The sequence below is a fragment of the Puntigrus tetrazona genome, chromosome 6 (assembly GCF_018831695.1).
Source record: "Puntigrus tetrazona isolate hp1 chromosome 6, ASM1883169v1, whole genome shotgun sequence".
Taxonomy (NCBI): domain Eukaryota; kingdom Metazoa; phylum Chordata; class Actinopteri; order Cypriniformes; family Cyprinidae; genus Puntigrus; species Puntigrus tetrazona.
In genome coordinates this window covers 14,969,741-14,986,962 of record NC_056704.1, presented here as the reverse complement: position 1 = coordinate 14,986,962, position 17,222 = coordinate 14,969,741, and the positions used below count along the sequence as shown (strand labels likewise).

The window sequence follows — 17,222 nt, the reverse complement described above, 5'->3', positions numbered from 1 at the left end:
CAAAAGCCATTTTAATTCCCATGCAAAAAATTTTTTAAGAATATCCTAGCCAATCTTTTAAATGAAAGGAAAGTTAATGAAGCCTTTGACTTTGTGTAGAAGTGCAATGGGGCTGACAAGATGTGATAGGTGTGGATCAATTTGCAAGCTTTTATTAAAAGAAATGGTCATAACAAAGACATGGTCAAAACATCGGCGAACAGACACAGGCGAAACACAAATAAAATCCAAACCAGGCTTTAGTCAGTTGACGACAAGCAGAATCCAGGGGGCTTGACAAAAGGGATTAACCAAAAACAGAGTTCTAAACAACAGGCAAAGGGTTAATCCAAAATACATGGGCAAAAGTCGAAATTAGAAACTGGCTCTGTAAAGCAGCTATCACTTGGAGAGTGATAAACACAGAATAATACGAAGCTAGACTTGTATTTAACTAGGTAAACACGAAAAGGCTCTGTGCTGTAGCTACCACTGGAAGAGCGATAAAGCTAGACAATACTCAGCGGGAAGTTAAATGCTTAAGCAGCATGCGTCTGACTCGATGCAGCTGTGTAATCAGGTCAGAGTGTGTGACTGAACGCAGGTGAAACCAGTCCGTATGAAGAATTTTGGGAAATAGAGTCCCAGGTAGTGTACAACAGTCTGTGTGGTGCGAAAGTCAATATGAAGGAGCAAACTGACATTTAGGCTATTATTCACTGCAAAATTATGACATCTGACATAGTTCTCTTTGGCATGTTGATAAGAGTTTTAGAAGTAAGTATCAATGTCAGGTTCTTGAATGACACATTCATTTGAGTCAGATGTTTTGGTTCTCAGAAATCGTGGTTGAATCATTTACAAATGGTTATCTACTTCGGTTTACAGATGCAATGAATCAGTTGCAACAGTTAAAAGCTCAGAGGAACTAAATATTTTCAACAGTTAAAAAAAGAATTCCTCCCAAAAATACTCAACCTCATGCCATCATTTTTGAGCAAATGATGATATTTTCATATTCTCTCATAAATTTTGTTCAGCCACTTAAAGTTTAACAATCACCCTTTAAGAAAATGCAGAAAGACATTATAGTTGCAGCTTAAAAAAATTGATTATCTATGTTTCAATCTATGGTCCAGTAAAATAATATTAAAAATAACGAACCTTTTATGGGTTTTGAATGACACTATGGATAGTAAAGGATGACAGAATTTGAATATTTTGGTTTGTCACACAAATCAACGATTTAATTCTGTAATCACCAGAAGGCCACCTCTAAGAAAAAAGAGGACTATTGTTTTGTCAGGAAGATGCAGTTTCAATCGTATGTGTACGTGAAAATTAAACAGAAAAAAGAGAGAGAAATAAATTAGTACACTAACAGGACATTCAAAATGAATAATATGTAATGTTTTATATCATACAATTAAGTCATAAACACGTCTGAATACCATGATGTTACCATTGCAAACGTCTAAAAAAAAAACCATGGTGCTTATTTGTATGTGCCTGAGATGACCCATAGATAAGCCAGCTTGTATTCTTGTCACAGTTTCTACCATGGAGTATTCCTTTTGGCTTTTTCATTTGGAGCAAACAAATTGAAGTGGCCCCTTAAGGAGGAAGCTATTCAACTCTGCAATGTGCTTGAGAGGTCTGTCTAATCACAGAATTGAGATGGCCCTGCCATGACCATATTTCACCTGGGTCCAGAGTGAGTCATCGGCCAGTGTCAGAGCCTAGATTAAAAGCAGACTTGAAGAGAGGAGGAGTGAAGAGCGCTCAGCATATCTAGCGTACACTGCCAGTGAAATGCACCCTGTAGCCATAAAGTGCTCTTCCTACTTCAGTCTACAGTGGTCTAGCAGACGCTAATAAAAGCGAGCATTCAAACATGCATACAAAACACTCACCCACGTATTCTCACTCTCTCTGATACATCTCTAACACAGACAAACTCACGGTCACGCTTCTACACACACAAAAAAATGGATTTTTAGATCTACAGAGAGACCATCTCTGGCATTTATTCTGCATTTCGGCTGATCTTTTAAGCAGTTTAATAAAAGTCTGATTCCTTGCTCCTGCTGTTCCTTTGACCGTCTCTTGGCTGAATTAGAGGAAAACGCGTGTAAACACACTAAATTTTACACGCGAGCTGGCTCTCAAATGCACACAAACACGCACACGCTCATTAGCACAGTTGTTGGCTGTTGGACTAAAGGAAAGGAGAGCGAGAGTGAGCATATAAGCAATCTATATCAGTACTGTTCATAAAATAGGTCACATAAATACACCACACAAAAACACAGCCATCTTTATCAGCCATAAAAGCCGACAACTTTACACAGCGCAGAGCTGTGTACACACACTTGAGAAACTTATGACCCTATCTATTATTTCAAGGTCCGGTAAACCTGCAGGATATCATATCGCCCCTAACATGTGTCAGACTCACATATTTGCACATTTTACAGCATATTTTTCCATGTATAGTGTTAACAGTCTCAGTCGGCATGCCCACGGACCGCCCAGAGGCTGTTCACTCACTGAATTATGGCTGTGAAATACTCTGGACTTACTACTTTTAGTCAGGCAGAAATTATGATCACATTGTCTGCTGGCTTGTGTGCGTGTGTGTAATTATTTTAATATTTTTTTCATGATAGTCCGCTATTTTTGTATCATCTGTTTTGAAACAATTGTCAGTAAGAAAGGAAGAAAGGAATTAAACATGAAATGTTTAAGTTGAAAAAGTGAAATACTGTCTTTTGGGGAAAAAAGCGAATGCCTGTCATATGGTCTGGACTAAAGAAAAAAAATGTAATAACATTGAACCCTACCCACTTTTATTGTATGTTCTTCTTTGGCATTCTGCAGAACTAAGAAGACTTTGGATTAAAACCAGGGTCAGTAAATAAGGACCAAACAGTTATTTTTAGGTGAAGTAAGCTATTAATATGCCATATTATCTAAGTCTATTAAGTTACTTTAAAGGAATAGCGTGCCCCTAAATAAAAATTCTGTCATTAATTACTCACCCTCATGTCATTCCTAGACCTTTGTTCATCTTTAGAACACAAATTAAGTCATTTTTGATGTTCTGAGAGCTTTCTGACAATCCAGTAGACACCAGCATCATATGTAGATATGCAGTTAATTTTGTTCACGGCTTTAATCTTAACTTATGTTTACATATGTTATTCTCTCCAAAATGGCGCTGTAGTGTGATGCAGAGGAGACGAATTGTTGAATAAAGTTGTGAACCATGTGTGAACTATCCCTTTAAATATTGTATAAAAATAAAAATAATGGTGTAGCAATATCCAGTGTAAAGTGGTGAAATCAGAGACTTACTGTAAGAGCTAAAATGGAGGCAAAACCTTCACCACTTGTGCAAATAATAGTAATAAAATGCAACAGTAAGCAACAGCATATAGTGATCTAAGCCAAGACAAACATTTTTTCTCTAGGAGAAACGGCAGCCTCCTGCAAAGAAAATTGATGCAGGCTGCATATGTTCCTTGTAAAAACATAAGTTCAGTAAACACTATGTAAACAATTGCAATAGCCCTGAAGCTCTTTAGTACCACATACAGTATAAAAAAATACTTCTAGACTGATAACAACGCTTGTTCTTATTTTCCAAGTATTTATTATCATTTTACTCAGAGAATAACCAGATTTTTCAGGCAGATGTTTTCAAGCTACAGAGTAAAATTAGAGGCACACGTATTAGCCATGACTATGACAAGGGTTTTCAGGCTGTTCTGTAAGATTGAGGGTGGGCCGGATGGTGGGTGGGGTGCCAACCTCACGATTATTTTAGCTGACAATTTCCACTTATAAGGAAATTGTAATCTACCACAGTATAGTGGATAGTGGTTTTATCAACACATAATTAAAATGGTTCAGATAAATTGAGACACCGAAATGATTAAACTGCTCAACCCCCTGTGTTAACTACAGCGACAACACACTGAGCAGAGAAAGCCCTCCGCTGGCTTTAACCACAATCTTGTATCAAATTCTGCTTTCTCCTTAAGGCTTCACTGCACACTGGCATCTGTGTCATGTGGCTCTCTCAAGGCATGAGAGGAACCGATGTTAATGCTCACACAATGTGAAGCGAGCTATGTGAGCATCGCTGTAGATTAGATTACAAATTATATGGCTTTACTCATCATCTGCTGTAAACCTCAAAACCCCCCTTGGGTGGAGTGAGGGTGACCAAAAATTTTTAACAGATCAAATGTTTCCACATCACAAATAGCATCAAATGTGTTTCTATTTAACTCTGGAATATTACGGGATTGGAAGTAAATACAATTACCATAAAAATACAATATATGAGTTCGTTAATGTCAACCACCCCAATATATATAAACTGCTCACAAGACATTAGATTGTGGAAATGGTGGAATCTTATCTAATAAGGAGCGTTCGCTTACATTTCTAAACAAATGTTAATATCTTCCAGTAATGTTTATAGAACATTCGTTCAAAGTTATATTTCCCTGTCAGAGCTTTTTTTTAAGTTGCCAGCCACCACCAGCACTTTTCAGCATTTTCATAAAACTTTCATGGCCCTCAGTATATTTTATTGTATGAATATCTGAACATGCATTATGCCAAAACAAAAACAGAGACAGCAACATGTTGTCCAATGCGTCTGATTAAGTGATAAAATCATACATTGACATATCAAGTTGTTTGATATCCTCTACAGAATCTCGGTCTGAACCTAAAAAGCACTACACGATTTTCTGTTAAAACTGAAACCTAACCCAAATCTGCAGATTGATGTTTGGCAACTAGTGTTGGCTCATTCAAACTGTAAATCGAGGGAATAGTTGTGTGTTGTATTTTAACCTTAAAATAAATATTTTGGTTAGCTGGGATACCCCTTAAAGAAAGCTATTACAATCTTAAAATTGCCAAGGGACAAAAAATGGACTCTAGTATATGACTAACACAGACTAACACAAAGAAAGGACAACCATGAATAACTCTCAGAGTAAGAGAGCTATGGAGAGAGGAGAGAGACAGACATTGCTTCTGGTGAAATGGATTTAGATGGACGGAGAAAGTCAGAAAAAAGATGCTTAATTGTAATATCTAAGACGAAGAGGCGAGCAAGCAAAAAGGTAAAAGCATGCTTGTGGGAATGGCCGGAGCTGAGGGAGGTGTGGAGGGCAGAGCATGTGATAAAGTGAGGTTTGAACCGGTTTCCTGGGGAAGAGTGCAGTGTGAGAAAGACTGATAAGAACCTCAGGCTGTTTGTGTTCAAACTGCCATGTCTGGACCAAACCAGAATACAGACTAATGGAAACGTCTGAGAAAGAAAGAGAAACCACAACAATAAAACTGTGTGGCCCTGTTGAGAGTATCTCGCATAGATTTAGTCATAAGTAATTGGCATGGAAAAGAGACAGGCAGTTACACAGAAATGTGGGATGGTTATGATTTATAAAAAAAAATAATTCCAGGCAAAAGAAGTCAAATTAACTGTGTTACACAATACAGAAACAATGACTTGCACAAACATCTTTGTCAATGAAATTGCATTTGAAAGTCAACACATAACGTGCTGTCAAAAATATTTCATTAATAAATTAATTGGTCAGCCACAACAGATCTCCGCAAATTCATGCAGTTTGGATAAGTATGTGTTACTGTGTTGGGCTGGTAAGGATGTTTTGATAGTGCCACAGACTTTACTTTTCAGAGAAATCAACCTCATTAAATTTGCATGGCCTTTGAAACTCATACTAAAATTTCCATACTTGGAAAAGACAAAAGAGCTGGAAATTAGAATCCAGTCTGGGGCCACCATGGGCATAGAAGGCACATTAAGCAATGGGTATTGATTTTCTCCCAAAAAGTAAGAGGGGTAAGCATCTCCAACATCATCCTACCCATCCCTATTCCTAATGGAGGTGATGCCACTCTGTAGCATATCATTTCTCCATTAGTCTATGCAAACAGATGAGACCACAGTGAGAAGACAGTAAGAATGCAGCGAGGGGTGAAGGACTAAAAATGAACTGTGCCCACTGACAGCAGTGTTTATTTCCATGCACTGTCTGGCTTGTTTTTGCACCTGACTCACTAAAGGAATTATGCAAATCAAGTAACAGCAAAATCACAGCCAACATATTGCACTGTATGCAATTTGCATGGCCCGATTCTCCAAATTTCAGTCTGCTGTCAATCTTACATTACACAGAAAAAAATAATCAAATACAGAACAGACAAAATATATAGACGACTAGACGTTTATAAAAAAGCATTTACTGCTGCTTTGCAAAATTTCATAGACAAAATTCAGTCAATCAATAGGAATCTGCACAGTTGAGAGGTTCACATGAGGTTGATAAAGTTTATTGCATAGATTTTGCTTATGAGGTCAAATGAATTTGCCATGTTGACTGACACAAAGTTGCTTGGTTTGAAAGTGACTTCTGTGCGAGCTATGCTTCTCATGCTATGCTGCAAAATTAAGAAGCAGATGACGGTGACTTGAAGGCACTGACTTCAATAGGTTAATTGCAGAGGTCATTCAAGTCCTTCACGTCACTTCGCATTCTTAATTTTTTGCCTAACATGACCAAATGTTAAACTGTTTTTGCACAAATGTTAGCATTCACCACTGTGTTTGACTGAAAAAAAAGAGAAGGCAAAATAGAAAAAACAGGCTCTTTTCAATGTCTCCTAAATGGATAGGCTCTGTTTTGTGTGTACAAGGCACATTCACATTCTGGAACTCTACAGATCTGCTGCTGGGGGCTGTTTGTGCTCTGCTGCTGAGGATGTGGCCAAATTGCTCCCACTATCAATAATCATGAGTTTCCCAGCCAGGCATGTGAATATGTTCAGTGGATTAACCCTATTTTTACTCCCTTTTGTTTCTCAATAGTTTTTTTTTTTTTTTACATGAATGGTTTATTTTATTTTTGATTATTATATTGTACATTTGGAATAAAACATAGCATGTAGTAGAAATTTCAAATTCCAATTAAAATGCTACAGACAAAAAACAGTAAAATTGCTTTTTGTAGTTATTATTGGTACATTTGCTTTATTATTTATTTATTTATTTATTTATTTATTTATTTTTGTGATGAGTAAATTTCCATGGGTTTAGTTAATAGAGACCGAACACAAACGAGTTCAACTTTCTTTAGTGTAAATAAGATTTACATTATATAAATAGAGATATCCATTTTAAATCAATATCTGGCAAAACATTCTATTAACTTTAAGGAGTCTAGTAGAATAAAACAGTCCGGACAGATATGGACTTATCTGTCCTTTGGGAATTCCTTTTGTTTATGATATGCTTTTTCATTTGGGGGAGAAGAAAAAACAACAACGCCGAATGAATTAATCTTGAACAGTAACAAAATATTGTGTTTAGATCAAAGATATTTAATGGATCCCACATGGATAAACAAGCATGTTTTTAATGCATCTATTTATTCAGACAAAAAAGATATACAGGATGATGGGCTGCAGATTGCTCAACATAAACAGAAACCATCTATAGTTCTCTAATCATGTCTTAGAAAGATAGACAAACAAATACACAAAATGATGAGTCCCTGACAGGGGTCTCTGCCAAACGTTCCCAACAGACCCTCACAACGTTTGGGCCTGCCAAGTCTGTCCGGCCTCCTCCCCGCCAACGGATCCAACTCACCACCAGGTGGTGATCAGTTGACAACTCCGCGCCCCTCTTCACCCGAGTGTTCAAGACATGCGGCGGAGATCAGATGATACAACCACAAAGTCGATCATCGACTAGGGTGTCCTGATGCCAGGTGTACTGGTCTTTTATGCTTGAACATGGTGTTCGTTATGGACAGACCGTGCTTCAGCACAGAATTCCAACAACAGAACACCACTCAGGTTTAGATCGGGGCCGTTCCTCCCAATCACCCCTCCAGGTGTCACTAGCATCACCAACGTGACAGTCCCCAGCAGGACGCAGAGTCCCCGGTTGGAGCACTTTCCAGCACCCCTCCCAAGGACTCCAAGAAGGCCGGGTACTCTACACTGCCATTCGGCCCGTGAGGCACAAATGACAGTGAGAGTCCTCCCAACCCGAGAAGTCGCAGGGAGGCGACCCTCTTGTCCCCGGGTTAAACTCCAACACATGGCGGCTAAGCTGGGGAGCTATGAGCAAGCCCACACCAGCCTGCCGCCTCTCACTGCGGGCAACACCAGAGTAGTGAAGAGTCCAGCCCCTTTCGAGAAGATGGGTTCCAGAGAAGCAGTGCGTGGAGTGAGCCCGACTATCTCTAGCCGGTATCTCTCAACCTCACGCCAACAACTCAGGCTCCTTTCCCCAGAGAGGTGACGTTCCATGTCCCTAAAACTAGATTCTGAGTCCAGGGGTTGGGTTGTCGAGGTCCCCGCCTTCGACTGCTACCCAAACCCACAAGGCACCGGCCCTACGGTCCCTCCTGCAGGTGGTGGGCCCACGGGGGATGGCCCCACGATATTGCCTTCTGTTTCGGGCTGAGCCGGCCGGGTCCCGTGGGGCAAGACCCGGCCAACCACAAGGCTCCAGGCCCGGAGACGCTATTCACGGTCCCTCCTGCAGGTGGTGGCCCACGGGGATGGCCCCACGCCGCTGTTTCGGGCTGACGCCACCAGGCGCCGCATGCCGGCCCCGGCCCCAGGCCTGGCTCCATGGCGGGGCCCGGCTGCGCCATACCGGGCGCGTCGCGACTCCATTCCAGGTCTTTTCCATAAGGGTATCATGGACCGCTCTTTGTCTGGCTTGTCACCTAGGACCTGTTTGCCATGGGAGACCCTACCAGGGGCATATAGCCCCGGACAACCTAGCTCCTAGGGTCATTCAGGCACTCAAACCCCTCCACCACGTTAAGGTGGCGATCCTCGGAGGGGTGACAATTCTCACGATTCTTAATTTATGTTTCACAATTTTGTCTTTTTGAGACACATTCTTATATTAAGTCAGAGTTCCGAGATTATTTTTAGAAAAGCAAACATTATAATGCAATATTGACTGCCTGACTGTACACAGTACTATCCCTCATACCAATATATGGCAAGCATTATTGTGTTAGTCTACGAGTCTACGCTTTGGGCCGCACACACAAGGGTGAGGGTGGGATAATGAACGTGTGTGAGAAATGGGACTGTCACTCTGCTGAGATAAAGATGCTCTCAGGAAATGCGACCTGATGTCAGCAGATGAAGAGAGGTGTACGTGTGTTGGGGCAAACTCATATGTTGTTTGGCCCATTTTTCCCTCCCTCCTGCTTGATTTACTTCTTGACAGGATACTGCTGTTTTCCAGGCCAGTCCACAATAACTTACTGTCACTCTTTCCCTCATTCCCAAGATATATATTTTCCTGTTCTCAATCTGCTCCTCTCAAACCCTTACAGTCTGTCCATTCACAATGGGAATACTATCTGAAATAACACAGCTAAAGGGACAGTTCACTGAAGAATGAAAATTCTGACATCATTTACTCATGTTAAATGCATAGTTAAAGGGATAGTTCATCCCCAAAAAGTATATGTTGAGAAATTCCTGTTGATTTTGTTTTGTATTTAGCTTTTGGCCATACAATGGAAGCCAGCAGGCTCCAATTTAGTTTAGTTCAGTTAGTACAATTTTGATACAACATAAAGCTTTGTAAATTTTGACAGTGTTTAGCCAAAGCAAATGCTGTTTGGAGTCATTTCAAGCTATATAAATTAGCATGTTCTGATTTTGATGAGTTAGATGTTTTGTTGACCTAGAAAGAATGTTTTAATCAAAAATTTTGTCTTGACCAAATCTCTACACCTAAAGCAAACCTTACTCATGAGTAATCCCTAAAGTCAGAGGAAATGATGGATGAATGGTACTGATGTACAAGCACCATAAACTGACTGTAAGCCTAAATTTTACAAGAGCTATAAACAGGTCATTCAAATCTGATTGGTTAATCACAATGATGTTGATCCAGGAACACGACACATGTTCCAAACCTTGTCATGTGACATATTTACAAGCTTAGGGTCAGTAACATTATTTTATACTTTTTTCTTCAGCAAGGGTACATTCAGTTATTTGAATCGATCTATTTCAAATAAATGCTGTTCATTAGAACTTTCTATTCATCAAATTATCCCGTAGAAGGCTATCCTTGCTTTTATGAAAATATGAAGCATTATAATAAGACATTTTTTCTTGAGCACCAAATCAGCATATTACAATGTTTTCCAAAGGAGCACATGACACTGAAGACTGGAGTAATGGCTGCTGAAAATCCAGCAGCCATTACTATTTTAAAATTCTATTTTAATAATATTCAAGTAGCAGTTATTTTACATTATTATTACACACACACACACATATATATATATATATATATATATATATATATATATATGGATAAAAAGTAGAAACACTTAAAAATATATATTCTTTAGCAACACTATGCATAATTTTTATACATTCAAATGGAAATCGCTGGTTACACATATTTACATTCTTTAAAAACACTGATCGTTAGAGATATCCTGTTGCTCGTGTGATGTGGTGAAAGAAATTTGAGTATAGCTTGACCCCTGAACTGCTGTCATTGCATCATCCTACCTTTCACCAATAGAAACATGAACACACACACACACACACACACACACACACACACACACACACACACAAAGAGAGAGATAGAGACAAACAAGCAGCTGCAAACAAGCAAGAATGCTCATATAGAAATGTGATGAAAGACAAGCGAATCCCAGGTCCGCTAGCTCTCATACACTGTATCAACATGTATCTCTAAGCCCTGGGCACTAAGAAAAAGGCCACAAAAGTACACAAAATATAAACATACAGACTTTTGCATAAATGCTGACAAACAGGGTTGCACACACTCATAAAAATTATGTCAGAAATGTCATATTGTATTTTTTTGAAATGCTTCATTCAGCACTTTGATGGCAGTTTTGAAAAATACAGCAGTCCAAAAATATGCCTACAGGAGGCAAAAGAATGATTCGGTTAAAAGCCCATATATGCTCCGCTCTGTATAGGCTGTTTCATAGATTGAGAACTTTTTATATGACTAACTACTTGCTACTTTTCAGACTTGCAAATTTGCTGTCAACAAAATCAATCTCAAAACGCTGCATGCTCTCTTGTGTGCTTCTCGCAATTATGAGAGAGAAAGAGTGAAAGAGAAAGTGAATTGATTTTCCACTCTTTGCAAGTGGGAGTCATTTATCTCGTTTTGGTAGCTCTTGGTTGTCAGTGGACATTTGCACTGCTAGTGGCGCAGTACATAAAGAATTGAAGTGTCTGATAAAAGCTTACACATGAATTCTACCAGTATGTACCAGATATATAGTCCATAGGGTGTTACAACTCAACTAATTAAATTCCTAACAAAACGTGCATTAGATATGAATTTTTAATGCTTAAAATGGAAGATATTGTCGCTCAGATTAGATACGGTAGCAGGGAAAGTTATAAAGCAAACTTTTTACCTTATAGCATAGTGGGAAATAAGAACCTGGTTACATTTCAGTGGGTAGTACACAAGACCTCTCTGGGGACCTAAAATGCTTTAATGGCAAGAGCTCCAGCCTGATGTTTTCTTCTTGTGTGGAGAGATTTTTCTAATAAACCAAAAAAGTTTTTCTTGCCTACAGAGGTTGGTTAAAGTTTTCAAGTTAATTAACGCATATAGCGCCTCCAACACTTTTCAGACACAAATTGCTCACAAGTTCCTAGGAAACTGCAGATGGCTATTTATATATTAATTTGCTTCTTGAGACATTTTAATGTTACTCAGAAAAAAATGAGGCCTGGAATTTCTACGGATTTCTACAAAGCTGGAACCATAACTTTCCCTCTTTGACCCACAGCTCACAGGCTTTGGCTTCCTCCTCTTCCAGCAGACAAGCAGCATTGTGTTGTTCTTTGATCTGCCTACTTCATCTCTTTCATTTTTTCTCTTTCTTTCCCTCTTTTTCCCCCATCTTGGCTATCCTCATTTTTCCAAAGGCTGGAAGCTTCCAGAAGTGAATCTCTCAGATCAGAGAAATAAGAAGTAACAGCTTAGAAAAACAGATCAAGTTTTTAAAGGAATCTTCTCCCACACCTGGCACCATTTCACTTACAACTTGAACTTGAAGTGCTCTCTGTTATCGGTAAATGGCATGTGTGGTATATCTGGAAATGTGATAACATACTTGCTGGAAAAGAGTCTGGATAATTCCCACATTGGACATGTCTGAGGAAAATACTCGATATCTTAACAGTTGACATGGAAGGGCCATTGAATTAAAAGAAAAAATCTTTTACTCGAATAAATCACATATTACTACTGATTCTGCTTATGGATCAGTTGACTAGCTGTCTGCATGGTGTAACATATACCAGATATTATGGTATCTAAAAGAAGTAGTTTTGAAAGCAATCGCTACAGTTTCCCAGATTACCATTTAAAGGAAAACACTGTCTGTCCTCTTCTAATGCCTGAGGATAGATAAAAAAGAAAGCAGGAGGAAGAAGGAAAAAAAGAGAAAAGGCCATATGAAATGCAAAACTTATCCAGCTTAAGAGGAAATAACACAGTACAGAGTTCCCAAGGTCACATTTGTGTAGTCCAGGCCGTCTCTAAGGAGCTGTGGTCAAGGCTCCTATTCCATTTCCGCTGATGGTGAAACATCAGATCATTACGTCTCCAAAGGACAAAATAAGAACCACTGAAGACAATCTAAGCCAACACTAGACTGTGTTTTATAAGACTGTAAGGATGTGGCTGCACAGCAGATTGACTAGAGAGGCACAGAACCCAAGCAGCTTGAAGAAGTGTGAGGTTTCTGGAGTCGGTGATGGTTGGGGTGTTGTGTGCTGATCTGCTGGTGTTTGTCCATTGTGTTTCATCACATCAATTCAGCCTTCTGTAAGGTTATTCTGGAGCACTTTATGTTTCCATCTGCATAAAAAAAAGCTTTATGAAGATGCTGATTTCTTTTCCAGCAGACCTTAGCACCTGCCCACAATGCCAAATCCACTTCCAAGTTCTTTTTTGACAATAATATTACTGTGCTTGATAGGTCAGCCAGCATGCCTGACCTGAGCCCCATGTGGAATCTATGGTATATTTTTAAGAGAAAGACGAGACACAGTGGATCCAACAACACAGACAAGCTGAAGACTCAATAGTGCCTCAGCAGAGCCACAGGCTGATCGCTCACTGATGCTGGAGTGTGTGTTAAAGGAGCCCCGACCAAGTATTGTGTGCAGAAATTTACATGCTTTGAAGAACTTTTCTGCTTCGCAAATTTTTTATTTATTTTAAGAAATATTCTAATATTTTGAGATACTGCATTTTTACTTTTATGATCTGCAAGCTCTAATCATCAAAAAAACCTTTTAAAATTTTTACTTTACATCTAATGAATAAATAATTTCACTTTGAAATGTTACCACAAAAAACCTAAATTCTAAATATTATTTTTTTTAGATCTACTTGTACTCAAAAATATGCAGTAACATAAAATCATGAATAACACTTAAGTTCTTCCTTATTAACAAATAAGGAAGAATGTGGTTCAGATTATTCATAGCAATGTCATATTTAGGGAAACATTTTTTTTTTGTTCAAATGACGAGTTACTACTCTTTCTCAGCCACAGAGGAAAGCCTAGATGTTCACATGCTGCGCACCATAAATTCTTCATGTACTGGCATTGTCAGCAGTTTTCTAGTTGACACTGTTTTAACCAGCGGGTTCTAGCCATGGGAAGCTGCTTGTTTCTAATTTCACAATTACACCATACTCAAAATAGAAACTATCATCATGTTCCTACACTGTAGGCGTAACACTGCCCTTTTTCTGAACTTACGGGGAAATTCAAGAGCCATGAGGAGGTCAGAGGTCTTAAGTATGTATATCTTAGGTTGTGCTTATACTGAATCTACCTTACCTAGTGGATCTTGAAAGATCAGAACATTGAGGATAAGTACATTCTAAAACATCTAAACATTAATAAATTAACAACATGGTTCTTTGTATGAGCAATAACATTTAATCATTTTTCATCAGCCTTTCCGGCTGGAGATGGGTGCTTGGCCCTTTTATTATTCACAATTTCTTCCTTTAATTTATCATTCTCTCTTCTGTAAACATAACTATCAACAAATGAATTCTATAATTAGCGTAGAACACAAAAGTGGTTGGGAAATGATTCTGTCTATTTGTTCTCACACACAGGCATAAATGCATCTGCTATTTGTGGTCTGGGGTTCAGTAAGCGGTCATCTGCGGTAGGAAGCATCTGGCACCCTGAGGATCTCTCATATTGAAAAGTCTGATACCTATTCAAAAGGCCAAAGCAGATCTAGAGGCAATGCAGCACGCTGCATCTATATCTTCTCTTCATCACTCTGTATTTCGCTGGCTCTCAAATCCAGTCTTGCCATCTTAGTCTTATCAGAGGTGCTCTCTGAAGCAATTTCAGTTGTGTTGCTATCTGTTTTCTTGCTGTTCTTTCCTTCTGTGTCAAATCCATTCTGAATCTCAAACCATCTCAGGCTGCTGTTCTAGATAACACAGGTTGGATGAAGGCTTTATTTCAGAGAGGAAAGATTTGTTATCTAAATAAGGCAAACGGATGGTTGGAAGAGCGAGAGAAAAGCAGTCAAAAGCAGGTGGTCACATACTTTCTCTGTGGTGGTTACCAAAACTCTGAATGAAAAACAGATTTGTTGTCCTAAATTATAGCTTGAATTCCTTTTCCACAAGGTTTTTCTGTTAGATCGTGAGAAAGGGCACATATTGTATTTAGGATGTGGCTGAATTAATAAGAAGCATACAAACATCTTCCTTTAGGACTAAAAGAATTTTGTAATGTAGACTTCCCTACTTTCTTTCTAGAGTTCTGACCAGAAATAACAAGAAAAAATGTGGTGCTCTTCCTGCTGGATTTCGGAGGTCACTGGATGCTATTACTTCAACTAATGGCATTTAGGTTAAAACCTAAATGTTAGATTCAATATTTAGTTTACTTTTGCTCCACCAACAAAAAGTGCTCAAAAAAGCCAAGGATCAGTTGTTGAATACCGCCAGTATAAATGATTTAAAACAAATGCCAAAAGTGTGAAAGCACAGACAATTACAAAAACTAAAAATTAAATAAAAATTGAAAACTGCATGTTCCCATAATCTAATTCAAATGTTAAAATGCACACAGAAACACAGTATTCTAAATAAAATAGGCTATTGTGGAATTTTCAAGTCCAGAATGGATTTTTATAGCTTTTTAAAAAAATGTCTATGCACACCACGGTGCTCTCGTGAACAGCTCTCAGATTTCATCAAACATATCTTAATTTGTGTTCCAAAGATGAATGAAGGTCTTTCTGGTTTGGAATGACATGAGGGTGAATAATTATTTTGGAGTGAACTATCCTTTTAATACATGTGAGAACAATGATCAACCAAGTGTTGGTTGCATCTGCACAGCTGTAAATGTGTATGACAGTCCCCTAGGATTAGTGTCTAATCAGTTTCAGTGCAGCTTTCCTCTGCATTAATCTAGCAGGATGAGACTACTCTCAGTCAAGCTTTCTGCTTTGCAGAGCAATTAACGTCTCTTCATCACAGCACTATCAATGCTAAATATCAAGCCATAGAAACACTAAGGTTTTTCAAGCACTGTGCACTGTTATTACTTCAACTAATGGCAGAGGTACTGTATATAATGTCATCAGACATATAGAAAGGCCAATGCTACACAATAAGAAAGATGAAAAAAAGGCTGGTGTAAACAAATAAAATGGGTCTCATTTTGTCTCCTCCACCGCACATCTGTCATCCAACAAAGAGCTTGTTTCTGCTCTTGATGCTGGAATTATACTAAAAAAGACCACTAGGAAAACCACCATGGTCTTTGAGTCATAGAGGTTTTCTTAAATTAAAATAATGCTTTTTCTTTTATTGCTTATGCATGAAACATATACTTCAGGTCTGAAACATTTCTGACCGGCTTTGGAACTTACCTAGAGGTGCAAGAATAATTAAAAATGGGGAAAGGTTGAGTTTGCTACGGTAAATTAGAGGGAATGAGAACAGGATATGGAGGGCAAGGGTTTCTTTTTTTTAAAGATAAAACTAAACTGCACCTCCAAAAAACGAAACTTTCAATATATTGTAAATATTTGATTAAAAAAAAAAAATTGTTATTATATGTGAATTATGAATATTATATAAAAAGTCTAGACTGTCAACAGCAATTTTTCATGCCAATAACCCATTCCACAATCATAAATACAAGCAGCAGGTGTAGACATCAAAGACAAACTAAATAAGAAACAGCTGTAAGACACAACATAGCAACACTAAAACAGATGCTCATCATTTATATTAATGTTCAACACCTCATGACTGACAAATCTACTATGTTGGCAAGTGGCAAATCGTATGACAAGAAGCTTTCAACATCTGACAAAAATATTCGGGTTTTGTAGCCAGCATACCAGCATTTTACCAGGTTACACTGTTTATTCTCAAAACAAAGACATATACAGAGAAGCTTGATGCCAGACAGGGCATTAATAAAAAAGGATTACTTAAAAACATATTTACATATGACCTACATCTCTGACACTACTACACCCCCAACAGTCTGGGAGCATTATCGGAGTCCACAGAGATATAGTACTAGGCTGTTTCAACACACAAAATCAGAGTATGCATACTAAAATCTCAGGGTTTGTAACAAGGTCCTTCATTGTATTCTTTCTCTGTTTCTCTGCACTTCTGCTGACTGCTGCATCAGCTCTCTCCTGGAGACTACTGATGTCACAGCATTATAGTGCAAGAAAGGCAATAGACAAACCCTGTCCTCTAAAGATTTCACAGTACGTGACTGATCATATCTATAAAGATCTCTATATCCAGCTCAAGCTGTGCAGAGGTGAATGTGCATGAAGGTGAGTGTCAAAAAAAATTTGATTTCTCATATAGCACTAATTGCATCCTTCTAGTCCAGAATGTAAAACTTTTGTCACCGTTGTCATGGAATAATGAAATATGTAGGAAGATTATGTTTTGAAGGTTGCGCAAGTGTCTTTTTATCACTTAAAACAGGAAAGAATTCAGACAAAAACAAGCAGAAGCAGACACAAACAGAAATTATTGCCCGAAGAGGTCAGAAGGTTTTAACTCCTACATTAGGCATTTGTATAGACCTCTTTTT

General features: G+C 38.5%; 1 protein-coding gene across 3 annotated transcripts in view; it reads right to left on the bottom strand.

Annotated features, from left to right (window-relative positions):
- Window positions 1–17,222, bottom strand: part of kank4 (KN motif and ankyrin repeat domains 4) — a 43,158-nt gene that overhangs the window by 21,107 nt on the left and 4,829 nt on the right. The gene's annotated exons all lie outside the window — the stretch shown is intronic.